The sequence below is a fragment of the Culex quinquefasciatus genome, chromosome 2 (assembly GCF_015732765.1).
Source record: "Culex quinquefasciatus strain JHB chromosome 2, VPISU_Cqui_1.0_pri_paternal, whole genome shotgun sequence".
Classification (NCBI taxonomy): Eukaryota; Metazoa; Arthropoda; class Insecta; order Diptera; family Culicidae; genus Culex; species Culex quinquefasciatus.
In genome coordinates this window covers 92,527,866-92,549,526 of record NC_051862.1, presented here as the reverse complement: position 1 = coordinate 92,549,526, position 21,661 = coordinate 92,527,866, and the positions used below count along the sequence as shown (strand labels likewise).

The following is a 21,661-nucleotide window of genomic DNA, read 5'->3' as shown; positions in this document are numbered from 1 at the left end:
TGAACGAAAACAAACTCAGCCGACCAAAAACCTTCTCGATTCTGCCCATATGGCTCAGGCAAAGGTATTTCCTGGCTGTCTGTCTTTGTAGTGGTTTGTATATATGCTTCAGAATTGCAACAATCCCTGGATTAGGACAATGCAAGGCGCATAATTACCTGGTTATGTGCGACAATTGCATTGGGATAATTGTACCTGGTCGTAGCAACCACAGCAGGTCGTCATCACCCAGAAATGACTTCCAGAAATTACGTTGCGGAAATTTCAGTTATGCTGCATGTTTTGGTTTTGTCACTTTTATGTAACGTTTGTTTCTTTTTTCACAACTTAGGCCGATGCAAACATTTAAAAAAGTTTTTGTCCCTCAAGCCATAGTTTTCACATTTAAATGAAAAAAAGTGTTTTAAAATGCATTTTACACTAGTTCAGTTGTTTTGCAATCATTAGTTTTCAAAAAATCTAAGATCTGACAAAACCAAAAATTGTATCGAAAAAAAAGATTTTGCATTGAAAATTTTCAAAAAATCTTAAGATTTTTTAATAAACCCAAACATGCTAAAAATGATTTTAAACGCAGGAGAATGTATTTGAATTTGATTTCAGCTGGTTACACTTGAATTTTCATTGAAATTTTGAAGTTTATTGCGCAATTATCACCAACTTGGACTTCGCACTTAATTATTGCTATCGATCGCACTATTGCGACTTGTCAAGCTGGCTTGGGAAATTTAAATTTTCTCAAAAAATTATCAAAGCGAGCCGATGTTGTACACCTGTCAGTCGCAATTTCAAAGTGCGAATTTACAGTTTGGTGGAAACTGCGACTGGAAATGTAAATAAACAACTGCTGGTTGCCTAGTTTTTCGAATTCTTGCTGTCAAAAGTGCGAGAGAAAAGTGCGGGCCAAATCCAAGTTACAGTGCAAGGATCAATATTGTAAAAATATTTTTTTTGCCCCCTGATTTTTCGGGCCAATTTGGAAGGGGGGGGGGGGGGGGGGTTGACAAAAACTTTTAAAAATATTTGTACCAGCCTTATTACTTTTTGAGAACAAGTTTTACCGCCTGCACTGCCCACAAACGCATAATGTCCAATGTTGTAAATTTAATGATAACATTGCAATACATATTACAAATCAGACTTCCAAAATGTTTCACTATTTGTGAATTTGCTTGATATAAAGATAAAAAATATTTTTAACGGCCTTGGAAAAAACTAAAAAAAATCATTGGATGCAATTTTCAAACACTAAATTGGGTACTAAAGCCCTATGTCAATTCTTATGTACAACGGTAAAAAAACACGATCAAAAACCATTTTTGATCACTTTTTTAATTTTAATGCAAAAAAATATTGACAAGACAACATTTTTTCGATGGATCAACTATGGTCCCCTTGGAACGAGCTGTCAAGTAGGAACTTTTCTGTCAAGAAGGACCGTGAGGTTAATTTTTCAAAATTGATTTAAAAATCCATTTTAAACTCTTTGTGGTCGTACAAAGGCTCATTGTACTTAGAAAAATAAGCTTTATAGCTGTAAACAATAATATCAGCAATCTAAGCTTCATTTTAGGACCAAATTATGTAAAAAAAAATTCCAATTTGCAAATCAAATCAATTTTTGTGGGATTTTGACGGAACAAAGGAAAAACTAAAACATTCGAGAAAAAGGCTGATTTTTAAGATTAAAATAATATTTTAAAGCCGTTGGGTCGTTGAATCTTGTAAAAACAGGTTTTTAATCTTAGTTTTTTTTATGCTACCTTTAAAATGAAATTATAGTCAAATTATTATTACACGGAATTTAACCTATCCAATTAAACACTATCACTAGTTTAAAAAAAATAGTTATCTCGGATAAAATGGCAAAACAAGATCTTTGCCGAATTGTATATGAAAACTGTGCTAAGCCCAATCGTGCAAAAGTACAATAAATGCATAAAAATGCATTTGTATTCAGTTGAATGTAGTTCTTTTATTATTTAAAATTTCAATTTATTTTGAAAAAATAATGTTTTTTTTCATTATAGAAAATTTAAAATTTCAGCATTTGTTTATTGAGGCAAGTGCAAAATGTGCTTGTCCTTGGCTGTTACAAACTATCAATAAAGCATTCCAAAAAAAATCGGAGTGCTGGTGGTATTGGTATGAAAGAAAATTTGCCTTTGCCAAACTGCAATAATTTTTTTCGCATTTTGGAATATTTTTTTCAATTATTTATAAATTTCTTGAAAATCATGAAACAATTTTCTTTTAATGATCCTTGTCTTTTCAAATGAAAGAGTTCAATTCAAGGGTTCTAAAGATAAATATCACGTTTTTCAATTGAAAAATAATCAAAGTTACACTTAAAACGTTTGTGGTAAAATATTTGTAAAATTGGTTTTTTGTTGGCATTGAATTCAGAAAATCCTTGAATTCGCGGAAATTGTGGAATTTCACGCTGTCCGCAAAATCGTAAAAAATGACTTGTGCAAAATCTGGTTCCAAAGATATGTTTTTTGAAACGCGATATTCAAAAATATCGAATATGCGGTCAAAAAATATATTTCCAATAATATTTCCACAGTTTACATCATTTTAAAGAAAAACAAAAAAAATCTATCGAAAAGTGCTCAACTTTTGATAAAGTGCACCGTTTTTGAGTTACAGTTACTTTAAGGCTATAATTTTCAGAAATTTTAACATTTTTTCGTTTTAAGAAAAATAAAATAATAAAAAAGAAAAGCCACCCCTGAAAAAATATTCTTGAATAGCTTAGAATGTTCCTACAATTTTCTCTCTGAGACTTTCAAAATCGAAAAATTAGTTTCTGAGATACAGCCGTATGAAAAATTCGAATCGATGAAAATGAGTTCTTCTAGACACAACTAGCCTGTAATTTCCAATTGACGAAATGTCGAAAGCAGAAGTTTAAAATTTGGTTTTAAATATGAAATGAGGAAAATAGAGCGTCCAACTTTCCCTCCCGGTAAAAAAAATCTCGGGAATTCCCGAAATGCAAGCGGAAGTATACATTTTCTTAACTTTTTGGTATTGTTGGTTTCATGTTAAGGTTTACTTCAGATTACATTAATGTCTGAAGCATTCACAACTGGGAATAGATCTTATTTATTTGCGGGGCAACACAAATTACGATTTAATGGAATGAAAATAAACTATTATAATTTTGGTAATCTTTTTAAACGAAAATTGTTGTCAAGATCAAAATTAAGTTTAAAAAAAGTGTTTTTTTTGTTTATTTATCATGAGCAAATTGGATGAAAACTGAATTGGATTCATTTAATGTCTCAAAAAGGCTGTACAAGAAGAATTCTTTTAACCGAAGTTTTTATTAGGCTGAATCATTAAAAAATCACTAAAACTACTTCGTATTATATACAAGGTGTCCGAAAAAGGCAAACATATTTCAAAATTTTGCTCCAAATATTTGAAAACTTTGAGTTGTGATTGCATAAAATGATATTTCAATTAAAAAGCAGATTTTTAAAGTAAATTCAATGCCTATCATGAGCTCAAACCAGTAATATTTGTTCTGGAATAAATATTTGCCATGAAAAACATATTTGCTGCATATTTTTTTCTCATTCCAACTTTATTATCAATATTATTCTTTATCATATTCTCTCCAACTGACAAATTTAAAAGCAACTGTGTGTTGTTAATACCAACTTCCTAACAAAAAATATATATACCTGAATTCCCGAGATTTCCCGGGAAATTTGATGAAAATTTCCTGTTTCCCGGAAAATTTTAAACCCCGGGAAATTGGACGCTCTAGAGGAAAACTATATATTTGAAGACTTTTTTAAAGTTAACCTTGAATTTTGAATTGTTATTATTGAAATCATCAGAAAATTTCACAAAAGTTTAAATAAAATTTGTACCAGCCAACAAAAAAATAAACAAATTACTAGTAATAATCAGTTACAGACACCATTAATCTGATGTAAATTACTTAAATCTTATGTAAGTCTCATTTAAAAGTTAGTTCAAAGTATTGTTCCTCGGAATGTTGTTTTGCTCTCTCAAAAAACCACGGTCTACGGTCTACGGTCTTTTCTTTTCTGGGTCAAACGCAGGGAAAACTAGTTCCACTTCACCTCATTACCGTTTCCGTACTGTTGTTAGTGCTTGCCGAAAAAAAAACTGGCAGCCACTGTGTCAACACAGTACGCATCTTAATTACCCCAATTTGAACTCCCTTCTTTTCTTCATTTGCGCGTTCTCATTCAACAATCATAACAGTTTTCCTCTACAGTATTGCGTGATTATTAGGGTGATTATGCGTGAAATTCCGCAACACAATCTTTGAATAATTATATCGAAATTATACGAAGCTTAAGAACCAAACCCAAATAACTTGAATTAGGTCAGTTTTTTTGGGGAAGAAATTGCTTTTTGACAGTAGATCATCCTTATTATGTTTGAATTTTGTTTTTGCTAGTTTTTTACAAAATTATTGCAATTATTTTCAAAATTAACATTCAATCTCCTAACTTTGGAATGCTCTGCCAACCTTCCCCAATCATTAAACAAAGTGTGACTTCCGCTTGGATGGAGGAATTTACGGCATTAATTAAAAGCTCCCTAAAAAAAGTTGTCAAAACCGTCCAAAATCTTGATCCGTCCGTTCGTCATCCTCATCGGCATTCGCCGGAGGCCGGTTCGTTGGCATTTCGATGAATGACTTGTCCAAAGAGCCACACTAATCTGGTTATGTGCGTGTTTGTGTTATGTGTCAGTTTGCTGCGTAAGATTTTTGATAAACGACCAACTGGCAACGGATAAAGGTTTTTTTTTGCATCCGCAGCCAATCCAACTCACTCTCACTGTCGTTGGTGGGATATATTGCGCCAGTTGAAAGAGAAAGTGCATACAGGAAACTTGACCTTGTGCCTGGTTTAAAGCTGGCCGCGGTGTAACACTACCGCACCGGGCTATACGTTACCAGTGGTCTGGCAGAGGGTCCCGAGAAGGGGTAGGTACCGTAACCCGGAGTGTCTTTGGACAGTTGTGGATTTTTTTGTGGAGTAACACCACAAGAAGTTTTAATATAGTTAGAACATGAAGCTTTCCGCAAATTTTGTCACAATTTTTCAGTTTTGTAATTTTTGACTTTGATCCAACTTTATCCAGCGATTTTTTATGTCCAAATAAGACATTTTGCATAAATTTTTGGTCAATGTATAATTACTCGTGCAAATGTACGAAAACCCGTGACTGGAGAAGGGATTTTCTGATCGATTTAGTGTGTTCGACGAAGTTTTGCATGATGATGAGGAATTTTCGAGAAAAAAATATTTCACTTACAAAAAATGAAAATTTTTACTTCACTTTAATTACAAAACCCGGATTTAGTATAACTTTACCCCTTCGAGTTTTTTTGTCCATTCGAGAAATAAATTTCTTCAAATACCTAGCTGAGAAAACCAGACTGTTGTTTGGCTACCCAACAAGCCCTCATTTTTCAATCGACGATATCTTGGAAACTGATGATCCGATTTTAAATATTTCAATTTTACAAAGTTTATTTACATTTTGGTCAGCGAACGACTGGACAACGCGTACCATAGGTACTTCAAGTACCGTAGGTATAAAATAGACCCACCAAGTGGTCCTTTAGCCTCTTGTTCAGTAACTCCGATACCCTGGCCTCCCCGCGGCGCTGGCCGGGATACTAGTAACCATTGGAGAGATCGGGTAACCAACCCCGGTGGGAACTTTGGTAGTATGCTGACAGGGTAAGGGGGGCTCCACCCTCTTCGGAGGGTGTAGCTGTACCGTTAGGCTTCGAGACAAAAGTCCCCGTTACGGTGTCGAGAGAAAACCGCAGCTGGGTCCCGGAAGCTGCAAGGTGACAGCCCCACCCCGAGACTAGGTATTCGCAGCCCTGGTTAGGCGGCATACCGAAGCGAAACACCAACTCAGAAAAACAAAAGAAGAAATTCAGGACGGATAAATCGGCATCAGACCAGGCGATGTAAAAAGGACAACGATTGGAAACTCGGTACTTGGAACGTTCGAACTCTCCAAGATCCTGCACGTGCTGGCCTTCTTGCCCGGGAGCTGCACAAGCTGAACGTGCATGTGGCCGCCATCCAGGAAGTTCGATGGCCCGGACATGGAGAGCGAGAATTCACGGCGGTGGACCCCATCGCCAACACCTCTTACAAGTACCACATCTACTACAGTGGCGGCGAAAAGGCGATGCACGGAGTCGGTTTCGTAGTGATTGGGGATCAGAAGAACCGAGTCATCAAGTGGAAGGTGGTGAATGACCGGATCTGCGTGTTGAGAATAAAGGGCAAATTCTTCAACTACAGCCTGATCAACACCTACGCGCCGACGAACGACAAGCCCGATGATGATAAAGACGCTTTCTACGAGCGTCTCGACAAGACCTATGGAGAGTGCCCAAGACACGACGTGAAGATAGTCATCGGAGACGCAAACGCGCAGGTCGGAAGGGAAGCCTTCTTCCATCCGGTCATCGGCAAGGAGAGCCTTCATCCTCGCACGAATGACAACGGCCTACGTTTGGTCAATTTCGCCGCAGCCAGAGGAATGGCTATCTGTAGCACCTTCTTTGCGCGCAAGAACATTCGGAAGCACACCTGGCGCCACCCAAATGGCGAATCGTGCACTCAAATCGATCACGTTTTGGTGGATGGTCGACACTTCTCGGACGTGATGGACGTCCGATCGTACAGAGGACCGAACATCGACTCTGATCACTTCCTGGTAGCGTGCAAGATCCGAGCTAGGCTGTCGAACGTGTTGACCCCGCGGACTGCGAGGATAGCGCGGTTGAACGTCCAGCGCCTCGCGAGCAGCGACGTTGCTGCAGAGTACAGTCGGAAGCTCGACGAGCGGATCAACGAGGACGCGCCTACAGGTAACCTGGACGAGCAGTGGGGAGCCCTCCAGAGCATCGTCAACACAACGGCTACCGAAGTGATCGGCACGACCAGAGGACGCAAACCCAAAGGGTGGTTCGATGCGGAGTGCCAGCGAGTGACGGATGAGAAGAACGAGGCCAGAAAGCGTATGCTGGTTAAGGGTACGCGCCGAAACTGTGAGCGATACAGTGAGCTGCGAAGAGCTGAGAAACGAACCCACCGCCGAAAAGAACGGGAGTACGACGAGAGAGTACTTGCCGAAGCTCAAGCACAGTACAACGCGAATGATAAGCGGAGGTTTTATGCAACTGTCAACGGTGTAAGAAAGAAAGCGACGCCTTCCCTGTTATGTGCAACGACAGGGAAGGTAACCTGTTGACAGATAAGACAGCGGTAGCGGCCAGGTGGAAGGAGCACTTCCAACAGCTGTTGAACGGTGAGACGCGAGAGGGAATCGTCGAGGACAGGATGAACGTTGAGGATGATGGAATAGCTGTGGACCCGCCTACGTTGGAGGACGTGGAAAAAGCCGTAAAGGAGCTCAAGAACGCGAAATCCGCGGGAAAGGACGGACTTCCGGCCGAACTTTTCAAGCACGGGAGCGCGCGGATGATCGAGATTCTGCACCAAATCGTCCAGCGAATTTGGTGCGAAGAACAGCTTCCGACCGACTGGCTAGATGGGCTCATCACCCCAATCTACAAGAAAGGGCAAAGACTCGATTGTGCCAACTATCGAGGCATCACAATCCTCAACTCAGCGTACAAAGTACTATCCCGAATCCTGTGGAGCAAGCTGAGACCCTTGACCGAGACCTTTGTCGGCGAATACCAGTGCGGTTTTCGAGCGGGTCGGTCAACGACGGACCAGATGTTCACTCTGCGACAAATCCTCGACAAGTTCCGGGAGTACAACCTGCAAACACACCATTTGTTCATCGACTTCAAGGCGGCGTACGATTCAGTCAAAAGAAACGAACTTTGGAAAATTATGCTAGAACACGGCTTTCCGGCGAAGCTAATTAGACTGATTCGTGCAACGCTCGACGGAGCAAAATCAAGCGTGCGAATAGCTAACGAGACATCTGAAGCTTTCGTTACGTTGGATGGATTGAAGCAGGGCGATGCTCTCTCGAACTTACTGTTCATCATAGCGTTGGAGGGTGCTGCTCGAAGGGCAGGCGTGCAAAGAAACGGAACACTCATCACTAAATCGCACATGCTGCTTGGATACGCTGACGACATCGACATCATTGGTATCGACCGTCGTTCAGTGGAGGAGGCGTTCGTCCCTTTCAAGCGGGAAGCTGCGAATATCGGACTGACCATCAACACTGCCAAGACCAAGTATCTGGTTGCTGGCAGAGCGCGTGGCAGTGCAGGTGATGGTGTTTCGGAGGTGGAAATAGATGGAGAAAGATATGAGGTGGTGGATGAGTTTGTATATCTTGGTACACTTGTGACGTGCGACAACGATGTGAGCTGCGAAGTGAAACGGCGGATTAGTGCTGCAAACAGGGCCTTCTACGGTCTTCGTAGCCAGCTAAGGTCCCGCAGCCTAAGGACGCCTACGAAAATCACGCTGTACAGGACCTTGATACTCCCTGTAGCTCTTTACGGTCACGAGTCGTGGACGCTAAAGGAGGCTGACCAGAGAGCACTTGGGGTCTTCGAGCGGAGAATCCTGCGTTCTATCTTCGGCGGCAAGCAAGTAGGAGACCGGTGGCGCAGGCGCATGAACTTCGAGCTGTACCAAGACTACAAACATGCTGATATCGTAAAAGTCATCAAGCACGACAGGCTGAAGTGGGCTGGACATGTAGCCAGAATGTCGGACGAGCGGGCGGCTAAAACGATATTCAGCAGCGAACCCGGACGGGGTCGTCGGCTTCGTGGAAGGCCTCGTACGCGTTGGCTGTGTGCAGTCGACGAAGATGCAAGAGCGGCCAACATTGTGGGCGACTGGAGACGAGCGGCCCAAGATCGAGCATTCTGGAAATCTTCGATTAGTTCAGCGTTGGGTCGATAGACCTGTTGCTGATAAAGTAAGTAAAGTAAGTAAAGTAAGTATTTACATTTTATTTAAAGTTTTTGTCTCCCCTCCCCCTTCAAAGTTGGCCCGAAAAATAAGGGGGCAAAAAAATATTTTTTCAATTAAATTTAAGTGCAATCAGCTGAAATCAAGTAAAAATTCATTCCCCTGCGTTTAGAATCATTTTTAGCATGTTTGGGTTGATTTAAAAAACTTTAAGAAGATTTTTTAAGAATTTAAGAAAATGTTCGATGTTTATTATCGCAAAAAGTTTTTTTTCGCCAAAATGTTTGTTTTCGTCAAATCTTACAAACAACTGAACTAGTGTATAATGCATTTTGGAACACTTTTTGCTTTCAAATGTTGAAACCATGCCTTGTTATTTAAATATTTATATTTTTTATTTTTTAAAAAGGGCTTTAAACTTATCTTTTCGATTTTTATAAATGTTAGTCAAGGATTTTATCATATATTTTTGATCTTGTTGATAACAGGGAGAGGAATTTATAAGGAATAAGGAAAAGTCTCGACTTGATGGACAAATGGACTTTATTCTGATTATTTAGTGAACTGACACCCAAAAAGGTTCCAAATCAAAGTCCAGAAAACATCATTACATAAAAAGCAAATCCTGATTTAGTTTTTTGTTGCTTGGATTCTAATTATGGAAATGCCCCCCCAAATGTGCATTATGACGGAATTGTAACGAAAACTTTTAAAAAACAAAACCAACTCCTTAAAAGTCGATATCGTGAGATCATCGAATAATATAAATTGAATAAAAGCAAAAGTTAAAATTGTTATAACTACATTTTTTTTTGCAAAAAACAACCTCAATGAATCAGCTTTGGTTGAGTTTCCTTCTAACTTTTTTTAACGTATTTAAAGTTGGTTGTGAACTTGAATAGATCAAGTCTTGATCTTATGAAATCAACATTAAATCGATAATAAAAAAATCTTTGTATACAAAGATAATTAAAATCTATTGGTTCTTTCACACAAGTATTCTATCAGGACTACGAAAGGACTAATCATAAACGCCGTAGAAAGCTTTATTTATTATATGGGTAATTCTCTACCAACTCACACGAAATCGGGAAAAGTTGCCCCGACCCCTCTTCGATTTGCGTGAAACTTTGTCCTAAGGGGTAACTTTTGTCCCTGATCACGAATCCGAGGTCCGTTTTTTGATATCTCGTGACGGAGGGGCGGTACGACCCCTTCCATTTTTGAACATGCGAAAAAAGAGGTGTTTTTCAATAATTTGCAGCCAGAAACGGTGATGAGATAGAAATTTGGTGTCAAAGGGACTTTTATGTAAAATTAGACGCCCGATTTGATGGCGTACTCAGAATTTCGAAAAAACGTATTTTTCATCGAAAAAAACACTAAAAAAGTTTTAAAAATTCTCCCATTTTCCGTTACTCGATTGTAAAAAATTTTGGAACATGTCATTTTATGGGAAATTTAATGTACTTTTCGAATCTACATTGACCCAGAAGGGTCATTTTTTCATTTAGAACAAAATTTTTCATTTTAAAATTTCGTGTTTTTTCTAACTTTGCAGGGTTATTTTTTAGAGTGTAACAATGTTCTACAAAGTTGTAGAGCAGACAATTACAAAAATTTTGATATATAGACATAAGGGGTTTGCTTATAAACATCACGAGTTATCGCGATTTTACGAAAAAAAGTTTTGAAAAAGTAACTATTTGCGTTTCTCTTTGTTTCGTCGTCCGTGTCTGTCGCGGGTGACCATGAACGGCCATGATCGACGACGACCAACTTTTTCAAAACAAACTTCAAAACTAATTTTACATAAAAGTCCCTTTGACACCAAATTTCTATCTCATCACCGTTTCTGGTTGCAAATTATTGAAAAACACCTATTTTTTTGCATGTTCAAAAATGGAAGGGGTCGTACCGCCCCTCCGTCACGAGATATCAAAAAACGGACCTCGGATTCGTGATCAGGGACAAAAGTTACCCCTTAGGACAAAGTTTCATGCAAATCGAAGAGGGGTCGGGGCAACTGCTGTGTGAGTTGGTAGAGAATTACCCATATCATATTCTATTTTCTGCTTATCAGCAAAAAAAAATATACTTCTTCTGTGTAACTTCACATATTTGTTACAAACTTAGGTCGTTGCAAATATTTTTTGAAGTTTATGTCGCCCACTGCAGTACTGCAAAATTTTTTTTTTCGACAAAAAAAAATATTTCGCCGATACTTTGATATTTTGAAAACTACAGATTGCAAAACATCTGGGCAGGTGTAAAATGCATTTTGAAACACTTTTTTCATTCAAATGTTAAAACCATGGCTTGTAAATATAATTAATCTATTGTATTTAATTGATGTTAGTACAGTCATCCCACATATTCGGAACAGTTTACGGAACAGACAATGAGCATGAGCATGAGCATGGTTGACTGAAACAGTTTACGGAACAGACAATGTTCAAAAAGTCATAGAAAATCGATAATTGAACATTTTGAACATATTGATTTGCTTTTAGCTTCATTTGAAAGCTTTTGCTGTGATCTTTCGAATTATGTATCGACCAACTGTAAATTCTAAACTATTATTTCAAGTTTTTTAAGAAAAACATTGACCCTTGAAATCCACAAATTGGAAACACTTTTTATCTTACAGATCGACGTCGTCGTGCTATTTTGTCGCACCCGCCATTTCGACGTTCCGAGAAAAACGCGTTTTAATGACCTTGAATAAACAAAAACGAAAGCACGCAATGTAAACAATAACAAACACGTTTTGTTTGGCTGACCATTCCGTGCATTGTCCCGAAGTTTGGTTGAAGTTGGTTGCTGGAGTCCCGAGTTATAATTACAAATGTTTACGGCAGTCTAACTTGTACGTGCGTCAAACGCGTTCTGACCTGAAATCCATTTGCCCTTTGTCGCACTTACATCAATTTTCAGGGAGTGACAAGATAGCACGAAAATTCTTTCATATGAAAAGTGACACAAATTTTCGGAGCTTTTTTGGTTTTCATTGAATATCTCAGGATTGAAATCGAATTTTGGGGATCTGTGAAGGTCAAAAGATGAGGCATTGTGAGCTGCACAAAATGGCGTTCTTAACTCAATTTGGCCCAAAATGCACGTATGACAAGTTAGCACGACGGCGACGAGATGTAAAAAAGCTTTAGTTCTCTCCAGAAATGCATATTTCCAGCAAAATAATGACTACAAACACTGGAACCAATAAATTCTAAGGTCAACTACAGAGCGGATTCGCTAATTTGAATGCTCGCTAATTCGAACGAATTCGAATTAAAAAGCACTTGACCGTCAAAACCGGTTGTCAAACTGATGTTGACGATTCAACATCATTGTTCCGAACACGTTTCAAGCTTTTGACAGCTGTCAGCCGTTCCAATTACCGAATCCGCTTTGTATAGATTTATAAATAATTTTATGTTTTTATTGTGGAATTTTCAGTTAAAACGAGGTGTTTTGTAATTGTGGAAGGAACAATACCATCCCAACATGGCCACAAAATGGTCCTAAAAATAGTAGGGTCGAAAGAAAAGTTGTATTTGGCATCATATAGAAGAATTCTAGCAAAACATTGTAATAGGACCGAAGCCGAAGTGTAAACAAAGAGTCTACCCTGCTCGTTCCTAATGTAAACATCAACTGACGTGAGCAGGATAGACTCATTGTTTACACTTCGGCTTGGGTCCTTTTACATTGTTTTGCTTGAATTGGTACAAAAGTGTTCCGAAAAGGTGGGATGACAGTACAATTTGTTTAGTACCGATTTGCAGGAGGCACCAATTTTTTTTTCAAATTTTCGTTTTTTTCATGGCAACTATAATTAGGTTTTAAAAGTTGAAAAACATAATCCTGGTTCACACTCGTTCATTGTGTACAATATTAATTGGTTGCAAGAATTAAATGTCTAATGTTAGTGAAATTTACTCGAAACATTTTTTTCTGGACAAGTATAAACAAAATATTATAAGGAACATTCAATAAATTTTGTTGACGCTCAATGAAAAAAATTACAGCGTTGACCCTTAATAAATAAAAAAAAAGATCAATGTCACCCTGGATTACGGTACACCACCTGAAGCCTCTCACTAGCGCTCAGCTTCGCTAAAGTTCAGTCCAGTATTGGAGATCGTGTTAGTGTGATCTGAACAGGTAGCGGGACGAGCACGTGTGTGACGAAGATGGAGAACCAGCTGAATACGCCAGAAGATGTCAAGAAGATAATTAATATGTCGTAAAGATTCATCTTTTAGCGTTTTTCCTTTGCCTTTTTGAATGATGACTTGTGGCGCTGCTGGTGCTGGTCCGCATTCCCCGTCCCCCCCTGAGATCGTTTTGACATTTCGAAGACATGTTTATATACCTACTTCAAGAGAGTCGTCGTAAGTTACTTGGTGTTTCACTTTCAATATTCGTGTGTCGGATTTACTGCCGTGAACTTCGCGTGATAAGGTTGTTTTATGTGTTTGGCCTCTGCTTATTTTTTTTGAAGAAGGCACATGAGATACGCACTACATGTTTTGAAGCGAAAACATTTTGCAGGACCATGAATCATAAATCATAAACGGACACTTATTATTGAAAATTGTTTGTTACATGTTTGTGGTGAGTGTTGTTTTGCTTTCCTTTTCAAAGTTGGAATGGTGATTAAATTTAATATTCTAGGGCAAGCACAGGTTGACGCCCTTTCTTACAGTCAAATATAATTTTGTCCTTGGCCTTGAAGTATCCTGTTTTGAAACAAATACTGAAATAGTTTTATGTGTTCCTATAGCTTATAATAACAGTCCATCGTGTGTCTCCTCTGAAGTAAACCAATCATATTTGTTTCAGGGAGACTTTTGATATCCATTTGAAAAATATATATCATTTGAATTTTCTGTTTGTTAAGTTATCAAGAAAGAGATAAAAAGTTGAAAATTTATTTCATTGAATTTGCAATAGCCTAGTGTAAAAATGTTGTGTTCAGAGTCAAAATATTTGTTCATACAATGATAAAGTTCGCTGCCAGGATTGATGAATGAATATGTAAATTTTGCAAACTTCTTACCAAGTTTTCCAACACTCAAACAAGAACAAACTTTCCATGCAAATACGGTTGACAAAAGTAAACAAATCTGCCACGCCAAAGCTCAGCGTGAGTTGCATAACTTTCCAGACAGGTCCCAATTGTCGTTATTGCTCGTTCACAGTTCCAACAGTTTCGCCAACCACCCAAACCCGGTGTAGGAGGGTTGTTCTCCTCAAGTGGCAGTGTTCCCAGCGCAAGTGTTGCCTCCTCCCTTGGATGGCACGCGACGGTATCGATGCGAAATCTCTCCAAGTTGAGATGCTGTTTATATGCGTACGTGACAATTTGCCATTTTAATGCGAGTCGAGAGTATGTTTTGTTGCATAATTTCGTTGGGGGAGGGAACGTGACCCTTGGTTTATGTGAGAATTAATGAAGAAATTGACTTTGGGATTGTGTTTTGCAGCTGGTGTTGGAAAATTGTGCTATCATTTGAGGGGAATTTATAGCATTATAGTAGATACATAACGATGTGAAATTGCATTTTTATTTGTTTAGTATTAGAAGCTTATATTTTTTAACTCAGTCCCTGATCTCGAATCCGATGTCAATTTCTTTAATATCTAGTGACGGATGGGCGGTACGACCCCTATTATTTTTAAACATTTCAAGAATGATTTGTATGGCAAAAGCCTGAATTGGAGGTGTTTTAGAAAGCGAAATTGGACGCCCAATTTAATGGCGCACTCAAATTTCCGGAACAAAGTTAAAAAAAAATGCAAAAAATATTTGCAAAAAAATAAACAGGGCAAAATGTTTGCAATAAAAAAATGACTTGAATGAGTTATATCAGATTCGAAAACTTCATTTAACTTTCCATAAAAATACATCATGTTTAACGTTTTTTTTTAAGTTAAAAGTTAAAAATTAAAAACGAAAAACTACAGAGGTTTATGAACTATTTTATATTTCTTATATTTGTATGAAAATTTACAACTTAATGCCATTTTAAGCTAGCTTTTTCGTTACAAAGCAAACATGGGATGTTCGAACAAATTGGCCTTGCACAGAATAAAAATGAATGATGATTCCATTAATTCATATAACTCAATTTAACACTTTACCAAGCGCGTTCAAAAAAAGGCAGTTAGACAGCCTTTCCTTTCTAGAACGATAAAAAAGGGACATTTACCCTGTGTTCAAACCAGATTGGTCACTTTATGGGGCCATTTTTTAGACAATGTTTTATCCAGAACAAGATTTTTGTTTTTAATGTAGAAAATATTTGTTTTGAAATAAAAAAAAAATGATTTGATAAATTTCTTCACAAAACTAAGTTTATATTTGAATTTTTATATATTTTTAATTTGAAAAAAAATCTAAAGACTGGCTAAGAAGTCGAAAACTTAAGCAAAACCCTATCTATAGAGAATATTTGCTATCAAAAAGTTTGTTTCTAATTGGGAAAATAATGTCGAAGGAATGTTTTTTTTTATCTTAAAATTATGCTTACTTACTGATTCAATTTCGCATTTGTTTATCAGTCACCTGTAAGAAAAAGAAAATAATTATAATAAGTTTTCAAAATTGCAAGACAGAATTTGACCGTGGTACTGTGAAAAAAATATTTGTTTTATTTTTATATGACGATTTTTTTGGTATTAAATCTTTTGTTTGTAGTAATTTTTCTGATGACTCTACAAATGAAATTAAATGCATTTTTCAAATTCAAATGTAACAGATAAATAGAATGCTTCGTAGCATGTTTAATTTTTTTTTCGAGCCCATCAATTATTTTTATAAAAATAAAACATTTAAATTTTAAGCCTAACTTTCGAATTAAAAAGTATCACCAAATGCTTCATACATCATTACGGTTATGATACTATCAAAAATGAGGAAAATATCACTGAATTTATGAAAAGTCTCTTACTGATCTGTGTTCCCAAAATTCTAATGTTTTATGGTAATTATGGTAATCTTTGAAATGTGTTCTTAAACCGATAACAAATAATACTTACTCAGATATGATGGTCTACAACTTCATACACTAAATATTATTTCTGTTTTTTTCTACTTTATAAATGTGCGAAGTAAAATTTTTATGATTAAATATAAAAATTTATCAAATAAAAAGAAAGATATCCCAATAAGACGATAGGATGATCTACAACTAATGTAAACTTTGTGTTGATTTTCTACTCTACTCAATGCAGGCATTTATAATTTATTTAGATATAAAATTGTCATAATCTCGGGTTAGTTTGCAATATGTCATATCAGGTATTATATCCTCCCAAACTTATTTTACTTTTCTCTGAAACAAATAAAATTTTCATAGTTTTTCAGTGAAGAGCATATAATTTTTTTTGAAGTCTATAATACGTGAATTGAATGAAAATTTCAAAACGGCTTCGTTTACAACTGACGCTTAGAACCAATGGCAAACTAATCCGAGGTTAAATATCGTTAGAAATTAACATAAAATTTTATGAATATAATTGGAATCTGCATTTTTTTAAAGAATCATTACCACACATTATGTAGAATTCCCTCAAATGTCTAGAATTGATGCTAATAATTAAACTCCAATCTCAGAACTAAATCAAATTTCCCTAGAAAAAAAGACTAAAAAGAAAAAAAAGATAAAAGTTTTTTCCAGTGTCCACATTTCACTTCAAAGTTTTGCACTCGATCTTTTTCACTCAAAACACCTAAGATCCTTTAACGATTTCACTAGCAAAAACTTCACTTCCTAACATTCCACCACTGACTGATCACTGAACCGGAGTGGTCAGTTGTATTTATCCTTTTTCGCTCCGGTGATTTAGTGAACCATGTTTTCTTCCCGTTTCACATGTGCAGCCAAAATCCAGGCTACTTTTTCGTAACATTTCTTTGAAATTTTATTATCCCACTCAATCCTTGCACAACACAATCGCAACTCAACCAGTTCTTGGGAACGAAATATCTTCGCTGGGCAATGATTGTGCAAAAAGAAAGTTCTCTGGGCTATTTTTTCCCCGGCTTCGAAACTCGGACAAAGGATTTCGCCATCGTAAAAATTTCCTAATTGCCAAATCCACAAAAGGATAAAACTGTGCGCAAGCAGGAGGAAATGGTCGGCAAAAAATTACGTTTGAACACTCTCTTTTCGCTTATCGATGTTAGATCTAAAGCGTTTTTTCCCTCCTCGGCCGTCCTCCTTTGTTTCAGCCGTTTTAACCGCTTCTTCGAGAGATACCTATTCCTTTCGGGATACTTTCTTCCAGTCCTCGTCTTCGTCTCGTTTCCTTATCCTTTCCTTATCCCTTTTTGAAAAGTGGACGATTGTGTTTGCTCTCAAATCGTCCTCCTCATCGCCGTGCCCCGAGGGATGGCAAACTTGAGGAGTGTAATCTGTTTAAAGTCGTCGCTAGGCTTAGAAAGTCAAGACCCTTTCTCTTCCCATTGGGCAATATTGTGGATTTGTTGCGTACTGGATCACAGACAAATAAATAGATTTTTAGGAAAAAAAATCATTAACTTTGATAAATTTTCAGATTGTGTCGCCAACTAACTAAAGCTGTTATACAAACAAGGTAGTTTACACTTTTAGTATGAAAACAAAAGAATTAGCTTAACAGTGTCAGAGCCATCTGTTGAGTCAGAATTGAAACTAACATAACCTTAAACATAGATAAACATACGAATTTTAGTTATTTTTATTTTTCCTTCAGCTTTCCGTTCTTTATGATAATGGTATAGCGTAGTTCGATCTGATTTCGATATTTTCGCTTTTTGATGAAATGTTAAATTGTGCAGATAGTCGACCAGAGTTTACCGTCTATTTGTCTGTGCCTAAATCTTCCTTCTGCCACAACGATGACGACAGGAAGCAGAGAAGTCTTCAGGTGCTCTCAATTTTGCGATGCTGCTGCCAACCAAAGCAAAATAGATCGCTTTTCGTTGGTGGGAGCGGTTGCTTGGAGGCGGATGAGCTCCGGACGAAAGAAAGGTAAATTTATACAGTGTTTATTTAGGCCCCTTTGGGCTTGATGATTCCCAGGAAGCAGCACTGAGACAAGACAAGAGGCAATGGCTTTATTGCGTGTTACATTTGGCATGTTTGAAATATATGTTTTGTTTGCAGTGCGATTGGGTATCCTTCAAAAGCAGACGCAAGGTTTCCTTTCATGATGAATCTTTATTTAATTATTGCGAGACCTGTGTGGAGATTTTCCATGGATGCTTTTTTCACCTTTTTTTAAGAAAAAATAAACAGGATACATTTTTTTAAAAACCTGAGGCGATATTTTTTATTTAATTACAATGACTCACTGCACAGTTCTAGTAGAGATTCTTCTTTTTTTGGAAATAATTCAATATTTTATTTCAATGATAAAATGATATTCTTGAGTTCAATCGACCCTTTTAAAATGTTAGTGGAAAATTTACAATTAGTGTTATTTTTTTAATAATTTGCAACCTGAAATGGTGATTAGAAATTTTGTGTAAACGGGATTTTTGCCTTCCTCACCTTTCTGAGGAAAGGCTATAAAATCACTCGGAAACTGAACTTCTCAATTAGACCTCCTAGACCCACCTTCATGTATACCTATCGACTCAGAATCAAATTCTGAGCAAATATCTGTGTGTGTGGTGGGATGTTGATCAAAAAATTGTCACTCGATTATCTTGACTTTGTTTGAACCGATTTTGACCGTTTTGGCGTCATTCGATCCGTCTTGGGGTCCCAGAAGTCACTATTAAAAATTATGCGGTTTAGAGCATTTCCAGCCCAAAACAGGAATTTTTTTAGGTACTTTTTTCTCGACCCTCTCCGATTTCAATGAAACTTTGTAGACATGTTATCCTAGGCATATATAAGCCATTTTTGTGTATATGGAGCCAGTAACACTCGATAATGACATTTGAGAAGGGCGTAAGTGTTTTAAATATTTTTGTATTTCGTAATTTAAATATTGCTGTATCTCGAAGCCGTTGCATCGTATCAAAAAGTGGTCAAAGACAAACTTGTAGGAAATTTGACGGGCTTTCCGAAAAAAATACACTGGAAGAAAAAAATCAACTTTTATAAATTTTTTTGATTTTTAAGTTTAAAAGTCAAATTTGAAGGTAAGCCCACGATTTTTTTTCGCTCAAAATTTTTGTGAAAATAGCCTAAAATGTTACAAAAAGACTCACGAAAAATGCAGGATGGAGCAACCCACCTAAAAAAATACAAAAATCATTTATTGACACTGTTTTTTTGAAAAGTGCTCTAAACGTCAAAATTTTCAAAAACCGAATACGGGAATCGATTCTTTAGACAATTTTACTTAAAAGTCTCCATATTGACCATTGTCCTAAGTCCAATCCTTGTGAAGTTACAGCGGTTTTAAAAATAAAAATGTTGAAAAAATAGGTTTTTTGATGGTTTTTGGCAATTTCTATATGACAGACTTGATTTTTCAGTTTCGAAAATATTTTTACCGGAAAGCTCGTCCAATTTCCCATAAGTTTGTCTTTGACCACTTTTCAATTGGATGTATGGGCTTACAGATATAAGTTATATACATCGCTCATAACTGAAAACATAATATTTTTTCAGTGTAGTCTGGTAACCTGGATAGTAAATTAACTTATATCTGTAAGCCCATACATCCAATTGAAAAGTGGTCAAAGACAAACTTATGGGAAATTGGACGAGCTTTCCGGTAAAAATATTTTCGAAACTGAAAAATCAAGTCTGTCATATAGAAATTGCCAAAAACCATCAAAAAACCTATTTTTTCAACATTTTTATTTTTAAAACCGCTGTAACTTCACAAGGATTGAACTTAGGACAATGGTCAATATGGAGACTTTTATGTAAAATTGTCTGGAAAATCGATTCCCGTATTCGGTTTTTGAAAATTTTGACGTTTAGAGCACTTTTCAAAAAAACAGTTTCAGTAAATGATTTTTGTATTTTTTTAGGTGAGTTGCTCCATCCTGCATTTTTCGTGAGTCTTTTTGTAACATTTCAGGCTATTTTCACAAAAATTTTGAGCGAAAAAAAATCGTGGGCTCACCTTCAAATTTGACTTTTAAACTTAAAAATCAAAAAATCTCATAAAAGTTGATTTTTTTTTCTTCCAGTGTATTTTTTTCGGAAAGCCCATCAAATTTCCTACAAGTTTGTCTTTGACCTCTTTTTGATACGATGCAACGGCTTCGAGATACAGCAATATTTAAATTACGAAATACAAAAATATTTAAAACACTTACGCCCTTCTCAAATGTCATGATCGAGTGTTACTGGCTCCATGTACACAAAAATGGCTTATATATGCCTAGGATAACATGTCTACAAAGTTTCATTGAAATCGGAGAGGGTTGGGTACAACCGATTCCCTATTTGACATGGAATTGCTCTTTAGTTAAGTATACTTCAATACATTGAAGATCTGACAACCCTATCAAAAGTTATAAGCACTTAAGTGTTATTTATGCACTTTTTCGAACCATTCCAACGAGCGTGTCTATTTTAGATAGCATTGACCTCTAAATGTGAGGAAGGCACAAACCACCTAAGGGTGGATTAAGTAACGTATGCTTTGTAAAATTATACCCTCTTTCTGTTGTACTGTATGAAGGAATTTAACAAAAAATCTAAATAGTTTTGATCGATCCCAGACATGCTAAAAATGATTTTAAATGCAGGAAAATTCCATAAAAAATTGCAGGTTTTTGAAAAATTATTTTATTGCCCTTTTTTTCGGGCTGATTTTGGAGGGGTGAGGGAGGGGAGGGGGGGGGGGTTTGAAACAAAATAAAAATAATTTTAAAATTTTGTTTGTTTTTGTAACTTTGCAGGATTATTTTGATACTTTAACTTAAAGTGTTCATTTCATTTCTGCAAAGAAAATTGATTCCTTGAAATCAGTTTTCCTTAACAATTTGGTGTCTTTCACAAAGTTCCAGGGATTGTTCAGAAAATTGAGAAAAAAAATGTTATCCAGTTTTTAACTATACTTTTTCACACACAAAAGAACATTGCGCTCAACATATTCCGAATATTTTTAAAAATATGTATAAGATTACTAAAAACTAAAATTATTCATGCAGAAAATAAAGGCATAATGGGATAAACCTGGACAATCAAAACAAATTGTTGATTAGGGACCATCCATAAACCACGTTGATTCTTTTTTTGAAATCTCCGACCCCCCCCCCCCTTCGTGGACAATTGTCCATACAAAAAAAACTTTAATCTCATAAATTTTCCTGTTTTTAAATCTTTGCATGGCTGTATCTAACTAACAAAGGGTGGTATCAACAAAATTCAAAAAAGCAAAATATAGAGAAGTTTTTCATTTTTTTTTCAAAAATGGGCAAACTTGGGCACTAATTTAAAAAAAATAATAACTGCGACTATTTTTAAAATATTTACCAAAAATGGCTATAACTTGAAAACGGTGCACTTTATCAAAATTTCACTAAAGTACTTTTTGATTGCAAATTCGATTTTACATAGAAAAATTAAATTGAAAAATTTTTGCGACCAATATTTAGATTTTTTGAAAAATTAGTATTGATTGAAAAATTCATAACTCGGTCGAAGATTTTTTGGCCGGAAATTTCTGGAAAGTTGGCATTTGATGTCCCCTAAAACATATCAGAAAATAAAAAAAATTAAAAATAGTGTTTTTTTTGCAAATCAAGTTTTAGT

At 36.4% G+C, this 21,661-nt stretch overlaps 1 protein-coding gene across 6 annotated transcripts in view; it reads right to left on the bottom strand.

Moving 5' to 3' along the window:
• The window catches only part of LOC6036918 (mucin-17), a 159,470-nt gene that overhangs the window by 5,419 nt on the left and 132,390 nt on the right, over window positions 1-21,661 (bottom strand). Inside the window, exon 5 of one of the 6 annotated variants that reach the window (XM_038251852.1) lies at window positions 15,483-15,513. The exons of the other annotated variants lie outside the window; for them this stretch is intronic. The gene's annotated coding sequence lies outside the window, so the exon portion shown is untranslated. The remainder of the gene's footprint in view (window positions 1-15,482; window positions 15,514-21,661) is intronic. 6 annotated transcript variants of the gene reach the window in all.